Source organism: Loxodonta africana, chromosome 2, assembly GCF_030014295.1.
Source record: "Loxodonta africana isolate mLoxAfr1 chromosome 2, mLoxAfr1.hap2, whole genome shotgun sequence".
Lineage (NCBI taxonomy): Eukaryota > Metazoa > Chordata > Mammalia > Proboscidea > Elephantidae > Loxodonta > Loxodonta africana.
Window position 1 is genome coordinate 224,123,996 of NC_087343.1, and position 10,539 is coordinate 224,134,534.

The 10,539-nt window shown below is 40.2% G+C and overlaps 1 long non-coding RNA gene across 1 annotated transcript; it reads right to left on the bottom strand.

The window, feature by feature from the left end:
- Window positions 1–276: 276 nt before the first annotated feature.
- LOC135230396 (uncharacterized) lies at window positions 277–5,566 on the bottom strand. The gene is made up of 3 exons (XR_010321070.1): window positions 4,607–5,566; window positions 3,005–3,464; window positions 277–1,376 (listed from the first exon to the last, which is right to left on the bottom strand). It is a non-coding gene; the product is annotated as an uncharacterized LOC135230396 (long non-coding RNA).
- Between the last annotated feature and the right edge of the window lie 4,973 nt (window positions 5,567–10,539).

Here is a 10,539-nt window from a genome sequence, read left to right on the forward strand (position 1 = left end):
TCAAGAACCGATGTATTGAAGGAAAAAGTCCAAGTTGCACTGAACACACTGGTGAAAAATACGGCTCCAGGAATTGATGGGAATACCTATTGAGATGTTTCAACAAAACGATGCAGTGCTGGAAGTGCTCACTCATCTATGACAAGAAATTTGGAAGACAGCTTCCTGGCCAACAGACTGAAAGAGATCCATCCATATTTATACCAATTCATGCCGGGGGCCAGCCTCAGCAATGAACAGGGTTACCAGAGGAGGGGTAGAGTTCGGCGAAAAAAAGAATGAGAGGTCGTGTGTCTTATATTTTCATTCTGCAGAAAAAAGAAGCCTCTGCTCTTTATTTTTTACATGGTCTTTTATATCATAAGCTTACAAAAGCATAACATCGCATGATCAACAAAGGGGCAGTACAAGATATAATCATAAACATTATTTCCCAGAGACAAAATTTTCCAAGTGGCACATAGTACAGTTCCGCATACACACACAAATGCAATGAGCTTTTGTTTAGTTGATTTAGAGTAACAATTGACTTCACACTGCTTTACACTTATGCTTAATCTTGCAATACCTTCCACAGTTTTTATAACAATTAATCTTTTTGCAAAACCATTGCCACATAGGCTTTGTCCATCTTGTCCAGGGTGGCCAAGTTCTTGAAGTCCAGCCACTTTGGGTTACATTATATTGTCCACGATTATGCCAAGGACAATTCGCCCAATCTCTATACCCAAAGACCAGTCAAGCGCAGCAGTGAGAGGGGTAGACGAGAAGGTTGACCTGTAATTGGCTGAGAAATTGGCTGAGAGAACTCACTGCCTTTTGTTTTTCCACTTTTATGGGATCATGTGTGGGTGGTGGTTTAATCACAAAAGGGCCTCGGTAAATACCAGGATTCCACCATCCTGTTTTAGTTTTCCATAGTCGAGCTATTTGTTTTCCCCCTAAGACAGCTTCATGTTGATCCTCAGGTAATACACGGGCTGTCCCTGCCCGGGATTTTACCAGGGGATTATGAGTAGGACGCCCCCCGTCCAAAGGTCCCTAAATCTATAATGGAATTTTATGCTTATACATTCTGCTATACACAGGCTGAAAATGAAATAGACACATAACACAGATGACAGAGATATTCCTGACTTTTCAGGAATTCTTCGATGTTTATGCTGGGGGCAGTGGGTGCAGAGGGGCCGCCCTTGCAGCCTGGCTCTTCCTGACTTTTCAGGAATTCTTCAATGTTTATGCTGGGGGCAGTGGGTGCAGAGAGGCCGCCCTTGCAGCCTGGCTCCCAGCATCTCCCCCTTTTTTATTTTTTAATTTCGCTAGATGAAGATCTGAAGCCACCTTTTGGATAGCTTGATTTAAGATTCGGAAGATGACTGGAAGAAAGAACAACAAAATCAAGAATAAACATAAAGAAATACCCGTGTTTAACAGAATGTTTTTAAGACTATGCTTTTGAATAAAGGAATTTAAGGAATCAATAAATTGTTTGGCTATTTGAGAAGAGGAAAAATCTTTTTCTGCTTTTGTAATATCTTGTATTTCCATATGTAATTTGTCAATATTAAAACTCAAATCGGAATGATTCCATATGCCCTGGATATGATTTTTGATTTTTTCCCAATTATGTATGTATGGTAGTATTTACAGGCAGTGGAGTAACACAAATCCATTTGAAACTTACATGGCATCTCAAAGTAAGTCGCACTTTGAGATTAGTGATTTCTTGTCCTATATATAGAATTGCTTCTTCAAGGGCATTAATTTCTTGTTGTAATTTTCTATCAATGGCTTCTTGTGTGGCTAAGGCTAAAGTAATATTTTTACTTAAATTATCTACATAGTTTGCCGTATGAATCTGTTGTGTTAACGCCATAGCAGAAAGTGAAAGAGAAGTTGCTAAAGCTATGAGAGCGGAAATTCCCAGTATTAAAGCTGCTACAAACCGTTTGGCTCGAGATAAAATAGCAGAAGCTTGTTTTAAGGCTTCTAGGCCTGAATCATCATACCAATCTTCTTGTAAATGTACAGGAATCATAATATATTTTGGCTGTTGTAAAATCATCATACTTTCGACAGGAATTGCAGGGTTTATACAACTGGTCAGTATACAATCTTCACAAGAACTAACATAATGTGTTTTCTTGTTTTCTATAACAATACTAGAGTGATTGTTGCGGCTAATTAATAACACATATGGAGCAGGTACACAAGCTTGAATATCAAAACTGTCATTATTAAAAGGACGGGACAAAGTGACATTGCCGGCAGCAGTTGCCAGTCTCCACAAAGATGGATGTATGTTACCCGTGAAGGTAGAAAGAATAGGGGGAACCCATCCATTTATATGCCAACGATTAACTTTTTGTGGGAGAGGGACTAAGGTATCTTGCCAATTAAAATGATATCGAGTTGATTGTAAAAATAGACGATAATCATCTTCAGGATTTAAAATACTACAATCAATAAGACGTGCAGACATTTCAGGCAAAGCATATACAACTTGTGAATTATACATACAATTTCTCCAAATAGGAAATCCTTTTGAAGGGTCAATCATAGCCCAATCTTGATTGCTCTTAGAATCCTCAGGAGGCGACTTATCACAGGTAGGAAAAAGAGGAGTGTGTACTTTTGGGATACCTTTAAGAAAGTCAGTTTTTTCTGGAAGGATGAGGCGTAGAGCCCATAATAATCTGTAAGGCTGTTGGTTTTGATTTCCATTAGGTGAATCAGTAATCATTGATTTGAAGCCAAAAGGAATACAGCCAGGGATAGTTTTTTGCAAATTTCTTAATTGAATACAAATAGGAGGATTATCTGATATACCAGAATAGGAATAATTAGAATTAAAGCCTTGAGGGTTCCAAAATATGGTTTCGCCCCCCAGTAATGCAGAATTATTAGTAAATACAGAGGGGGAAGGATCTTCCCAGGTGACGGGGTGAAATATAGGAGGTTTTGGGACATAAGCCCAATGCATATCAGCCATAACAACACATACCTGACAGGAAATGATAGCGAGCATTGCCACAAAAAGAGTACCCGCATTTACGGGAATATGTTGATCCACGGTTAAGATGTGAGCCAGATGAGTAAGTTTTTTGAGTTGGCCCCAAGTTGGGGGCTCAGCCGCAATGGTTTGATGGGTTCTTGAATAGGGAGTATGTCTCCGGCTTCTCCACCGCACTTTGTCTCGAGATGAAGAGTTGTTGAGGTTTGTAGAGGGTTGTATAAAGTCAGTGAGAAGGGGTGGAGTAGAAGATGAAGAGGAGGGAGAACTAGAGACAGGCGAAGGTGGGGGTGTAGATGGAGCATTTTCAAGAGACAGATTTCTCAGAAGAGTCGTGGGAGGTGTTAGGTTTGTGAGCAGTGAGGGGGGAAGTGTTGGAGGAATTTTGGTGGTTTTTGGGTCTTGCATGTCTGATGAGTCTGTCGGGTATCCACAAAGGGGAAGTTTCGTCCTGTGGGAAAACACAAGCATAGCCTCTTCCACAAGAGATTAATGGGTCAGGTCTTTTCCATTTTCCATAACAAGAAACTACCCCCTGGTAAGCAGGTTTTTGCCAGCTGATACCAATCATAAGGAGTCATCCAGCTGGTTGACAGAATATCTATTAACGACAATGTATATGGAGACAGGGGTCCATATTCTTTGCAGGCATTTTTAACCTCCTTGAGGAATTTATAAGAAAGAGGAGTCCATTCTGCATCCTCATCAAATTCCCCGCTATAATGTACTGGAAAGCACAAAGGGAGGGTAACGTCCCCCTCAGACAAGCCTTGTTTTAAGGCTGCTTTGATTTTTGATTTTCCTGCCAGAGAAGGAGGTGGGGGAGGTAAAGGTACTCTATTTCGAGGAGTAAAGGTCAATGATTTAACCTCATACTTTGGAGGCTGTGACTCAATTTGCAACTTTCGTAAAGGAAGAACAATATCCTCATCTTGATAATATCTAGCAGCCTCCTCCTCTAGATCGACTTGCTCCTCCGGGCTCAGAGTGTCATTCGTGATTGGATTAGATAGACCAACAAAGGAGGGGGCTGAAGGGGTAGACACTACAGAAGGATGTTTCTGAAGCAGAGGTGTTTCTTCCTCCTCTAAAGTGGGGTCAGAGTCAGGATTGTCTAGTACTTGGAATGCTTTAACAGAATCGGGAGTTGGGTCAAGAGTATCTCTGATAAGCATCCATAATGCAAAAGCATCAACAGGCACCCCCTCAGGACCACATCTAGTATAATATTTTTGTAGCTGTTCTCCCACAGCTTTCCATATGTCCAAATTAACTGAGCTTCCCTCTGGGAACCAGGGGCATTGTTCCTGAACAAAATGTAAAAACCGAGCTACTTGGCTTCTAGTCACTGCGGTTCCCCTTTTTTTGAGCATACATGTGATGATATCAATAAACAGTTTTCTTTCTGCAGAGGATGTTTGTCCCATAGTGTTTTTCTAGTATTCTCCTGCTTATACAGGGGTCTAACAACTTCTCATATGTTTTGCCTATCTTTCCTTTCCTATCCCCGTCCTCTCTAACGACGGGGTGGCTAAAGGGAGCTTTTCTAGCTCTAGGCAACAGCCCTATCTACCCCGAGACGACGTTGCTTACCTTCAGGTCCCTGTTCGGGCGCCAGTTGCCGGGGGCCAGCCTCAGCAATGAACAGGGTTACCAGAGGAGGGGTAGAGTTCGGCGAAAAAAGAACGAGCGGTAGAGTGTCTTATATTTTCATTCTGCAGAAAAAAGAAGCCTCTGCTCTTTATTTTTTACATGGTCTTTTATATCATAAGCTTACAAAAGCATAACATCGCATGATCAACAAAGGGGCAGTACAAGATATAATCATAAACATTATTTCCCAGAGACAAAATTTTCCAAGTGGCACATAGTACAGTTCCGCATACACACACAAATGCAATGAGCTTTTGTTTAGTTGATTTAGAGTAACAATTGACTTCACACTGCTTTACACTTATGCTTAATCTTGCAATACCTTCCACAGTTTTTATAACAATTAATCTTTTTGCAAAACCATTGCCACATAGGCTTTGTCCATCTTGTCCAGGGTGGCCAAGTTCTTGAAGTCCAGCCACTTTGGGTTACATTATATTGTCCACGATTATGCCAAGGACAATTCGCCCAATCTCTATACCCAAAGACCAGTCAAGCGCAGCAGTGAGAGGGGTAGACGAGAAGGTTGACCTGTAATTGGCTGAGAAATTGGCTGAGAGAACTCACTGCCTTTTGTTTTTCCACTTTTATGGGATCATGTGTGGGTGGTGGTTTAATCACAAAAGGGCCTCGGTAAATACCAGGATTCCACCATCCTGTTTTAGTTTTCCATAGTCGAGCTATTTGTTTTCCCCCTAAGACAGCTTCATGTTGATCCTCAGGTAATACACGGGCTGTCCCTGCCCGGGATTTTACCAGGGGATTATGAGTAGGACGCCCCCCGTCCAAAGGTCCCTAAATCTATAATGGAATTTTATGCTTATACATTCTGCTATACACAGGCTGAAAATGAAATAGACACATAACACAGATGACAGAGATATTCCTGACTTTTCAGGAATTCTTCGATGTTTATGCTGGGGGCAGTGGGTGCAGAGAGGCCGCCCTTGCAGCCTGGCTCCCAGCAAATTCAAAAGAAAGGTAATCCAATACAATGCAGAAATTATTGAACAATATCATTAATATCACACAAGTAAAATTTTGCTGAAGATAATTCAAAAGTGATTGCAGCAATATATGGACAAGAACCTGCCAAAAATTCAAGCCAGATACAGGAGAGGGTGCGGAACAAAGGATATCATTGCTGATGTCAGATGGATCCTGGCTGAAAGCGGAGAATATCAGAAAGATGTTTACCTGTGTATTATTGACTATGAAAAGGCACTCGACTCTGTGGATCATAACAAATTATGAATAACGCTGTGAAGAATGGACATTCCAGAACACTGAATTGTGCTCATGGGGAACCTGTATATAGATCAAGATGCAGTTGTTCGAACAGAACAAGGGGATACTGCTTGGTTTAAAGTCAGGAAAGGTGTGAGTCAGGCTTCTGCCATACTTATTCAATCTATATGCTGAGCAAATTTTTTTTTTTTTTTATTACCCATGTTAGTATTATACCATGTTAGTATTATACTAAACTATGCTATATTGCACTCTTAGTGGATATAATCTAAGGTCAAAGATGAAGAAATGAAGGCTTTTACCAACTTCTGCAGTCTGAAATTGATCAGACATGCAATCAAGATGCATTGATAATTACTGGTGATTGGAATAAAAAGTTGGAAACAAAGAAAAAGAATCAATAGTTGAAAAATATGACCTTGATGATAGAAACAACACTGGAGATCACATCATAGAAGCTTGCAAGACCAACGACTTCCTCATTGCAAATACTTTTTTTCAACAACATAAATGGTGGCTATACAAGTGGACCTCACCAGATGGAATACACAGGAATCAAAATGACTACATCTGTGGAAAGAGATAATGGAAAAGCTTAATATCATCAGTCATAACAAGGCCAGGGAACAGACCATCAGTTGCTCATATACAAGTTCAAGTAGAAGCTGAAGAAAATTAGAACAAGTCCATGAGAGCCAAAGTATGACCTTGAGTATACCCGACTTGAATTTAGAGGTCATCTCAAGAATAGACTTGATACACTGAACACTAATGACCAAAGACTAGATAAGTTGTGGAATGACATCAAGAACATCATACATGAAGAAAGCAAGGGGTCATTAAAAAGAAAGAAAAGACCAAAATGGATGTCAGAAGAGACTCTGAAACTTGCTCTTGAACACTGAGTAGCTACAGTGAATGAGAGAATGATTGAAGTAATGAAATTATTAAATAAATGAAATGTGCAGAGACCTGGAGATAGAAAACCAAAAAGGAAGAACATGCTCAGCATTTCGCAAGCTGAAAGAACTGAAGAAAAATTCCAAGCCTTGAGTTGCAATAGTGAAGGATTCTGCAGGGAAAATACTAAAAGATGCAGGAAGCATCAAAAGAAGATGGAAAGAACACACAGACTCACCATACCAAAAAGAATTGGTCAGCATTCAACCATTTCAGGAGGCAGCATATGATGAAAAGTTGATGGTACTGAAGGAAGAGGTCCAAGCTGCGCTGAAGGCTCTGGCTTAAAACAAGGCTCCAGGAATTGAAGGAATACCAATTAAAATGTTTCAACAAATGGATGCAGAGCTAGAAATGCTCACTCATTTATGTCAAGAAATATGGAAGACAGCTACCTGGCCAACATATTTGTACCCATTCCAAAGAAAAGTGATCCAACAGAATTTGGAAGTTATCAAACAATATCATTAATATCCCACACAAGTAAAATTTTGCTGAAGATCATTCAAAAGCAGTTGTAGTAATACATCGACAGGGAACTGCCAGAAATTCAAGCCAGATTTGGAAGAGGACATGCAACAAGGAATATTACTGCTGATGTCAAATGGATCATGGCTGAAAGCAGAGAATACCAGAAAGATGTTCACCTGTGTTTTATTGACTATGTAAAGGTATTCGACTGAGTGGATCATAACAAATTATGGATAACATTGTGAAGAATGGGAATTCCAGTACACTTCATTGTGCTCATGAGGAACCTGTACTTAAACAAAGAGTCAGTCGTTTGAACAGACCAAGGGGACACTGCATGGTTTAAAGTCAAGAAAGGTGTGTGTCAGGGTTGTACCCTTTCACCATACTTGTTGAATCTGTATGCTGAGAAAAATAATCCAAGAAACTGGACTATATGAAGGAGAAAGCAGCCATCAGATTTGGAGGAAGACTCATTAACAACCTGCGTTATGCAGGTGACACAACCTTGCTTGCTCAAAGTAAAGGGGCGTTGAAGCACTTACTAATGAAGATCAAAGACCACAGCCTTCAGTATGGGTTACACCTCAACATAAAGAAAACAAAAATCTTCACAACTGGACCAACGAGCAACATCATGATAAACGGAGAAAAGACTGAAGCTGTCAACAATTTCCTTTTGCTTTGGATCTACAATCAGTGCCCACGGAAGCAGCGGTAGAGAAATCAAAACACATATTGCATTGGACAAATCTGCTGCAAATGAATCTCTTTAAAGTGTTAAAAAGCAAAGATGTCACCTTAAAGACTAAGGTGCGCCTGACCAAAGCCATGTTGCTTTCAGTTGCCTCATATGCATGCAAAAGCTGAACAATAAATAAGGAAGACTGAAGAAGAATTGATGCCTTTGAATTATAGTGGTGGTAAGGAATACTGAACATACCATGGACTGCCAGAAGAACAAACAAATCTGTCTTGGAATAAGTACAGCCAGAATGCTCATTAGAAGCAAGGATGGTGAGACCGTGCCTCACACAGTCTGGATATGTTATCAGGAGGGACTAGTCCCTGGAGAAGTACATCATGCTTGTTAAAGTAGAGGGTCAGCAAAAAAGAGAAAGACCCTCAACGAGATGGACTGACGCAGTGGCTGCAAAAATGGGCTCAAGCATAACAATTGTGATAATGGCACAGGACTTTACAGTGTTTCATTCTGTTGTACATAGGGTCGCTATGAGTTGGAACCAACTCGATGGCAGCTAACAACAACAGAATTGCGTCCATGTGTATACCAAACATATTTTAAAGCTGAAGTTATAAATATTATTGCTTACAAAACTTAGGACAAAACTCTACGTAAATGCTATGCATTTAAAAAATAACTTGATTGAACTCATTGCAATGGTCAACTTATTCAAGTTCCCTCACTTTTGTACCATCTAGGATGGGAGTTCCCATTGGTTGCTCAAGATCGTACCCTTGTGTTTGTATCATGGCAAAGAGCACTGCTATCCCTCCTGGTTGGAGTTGCTGGATCAGCAGACAAGGGTGTACAAGAGGGTCCTCTCAAAATGGATCAGAGGTATGTTATCTATTAATATAATCCATCCTTGCCCACAAACCACTCATGCTGGATCCAGTTGCATATTGGGCCAATGTAGCAAGAGTTAGACTTGACAGCCGACTTCTACCCCTTATTTATTAGAAAGAAATAGTATACTACCAAAAGAACCATCGAGATAATGAGGTTCAGTTGTATGGAAGGGGACTGTCGACGAAAGTGGTGAAGTGGTAGCGGCCTCGTAGCTTAAACAACCTGTGTGTGGGTGCCCTCGTGACCCTGCGTGAACTGTATTTCCGGCTGGCACATTCTCACGCACGGGAGCTGGTCATTTTCACTTAGTGCCCTGCCAATTCCCTTCCACTGCAACACTCACTTTTCCCCGTGTCCTGACTGCATGGCAAATATGGGTCTTTGCTTTGGACAACTGCTGCTTCTGTTCTGTTGATGCCTTAAACATGTGCTTACCTTGCTTTTTGGGTAGTCTATCCCTGGCCACAAGAGATGGTCCAGGAGAGAATGGTGAGAAAATTGTAGAACAAAACTCAAAACCTTATAAAAAGGGCAGACTTCCTTGACCAGCAGAGACCTGGGGAACCCCCAAGACTGTAGTCCTGAGATACCCTTTAAACTTTGGACTGGAACTACTCTCAGAGGTCACCTTTCAACTAAATAACAGATTGGCTCATAAAATAAACAAAACCACCTGCGAGTACTATGCATCTTTTATTAAAAAAAAAAAAATGACCTATTTGAGACCAAACGGTCAACATCTACCCTAAAGCAAAGATGAGAAGGTCAGAGTGGGGGCAGGGAAGAAAGAATAATGGAAACAGAACAACCAGAATGGAAATAATGAAAATGTTGATGCAATGTGGAAAATATAAAAAATGTCACTGAAAAATACTGTAGAAATTGTTAAATGGAAACATAATTTGCTGTGTAAACTTTCACCAAAAACTCAATAAAATATTTAAAAAAAAAACAAAAAACCTCTATGGAGCACAGTTCTACTCTGACACACATCGGGGCACTGTTAGTCAGAGTCGGCTCGAAGGCAACTGGTATATACAAATATATATTATATGTGATAAACTAACATTTATTAGTGGCTTATCACTGTTCTAAGAAGGACATGGAGATTAGATAAATAGATGGATGGATGGATGTTCTTTCTCATTTAATTTTCACAACTCTAGAAAGGTTGGTATTCCCGTTATCCTCATCATATAGATGATGCTGTAGCACAGGGAAGTTCTGTAACTTGCCCATGGTCATAGTAAGTTATCTCACTGAAGCCTTCCAACAACTCTGTATTTCCTCATTTTCCACAATAAGTATGCATTTCTGATAAAATCTTGTTTTAAAAAACATACCAGCAGAACAAGACCCCTGTTGGCCAGGAGGTGGAGTAGGTGGAACTGTCACACATAGCATGTGAAACAGTAAAATTGTACCACCACTTTAGAAAACTGGCAGTTAATTAAACACACAAGTGATCCAGCAATTCCACTTACTCCTAGGTATTTACCTAAAACAGAGAAAAACATATGTCCACAAAAAGACTTGACTAGAAATGTTCATAGCAATTTTATTCATAGTAGCCAAAAACTAGAAACAAGCCAAATGTCCA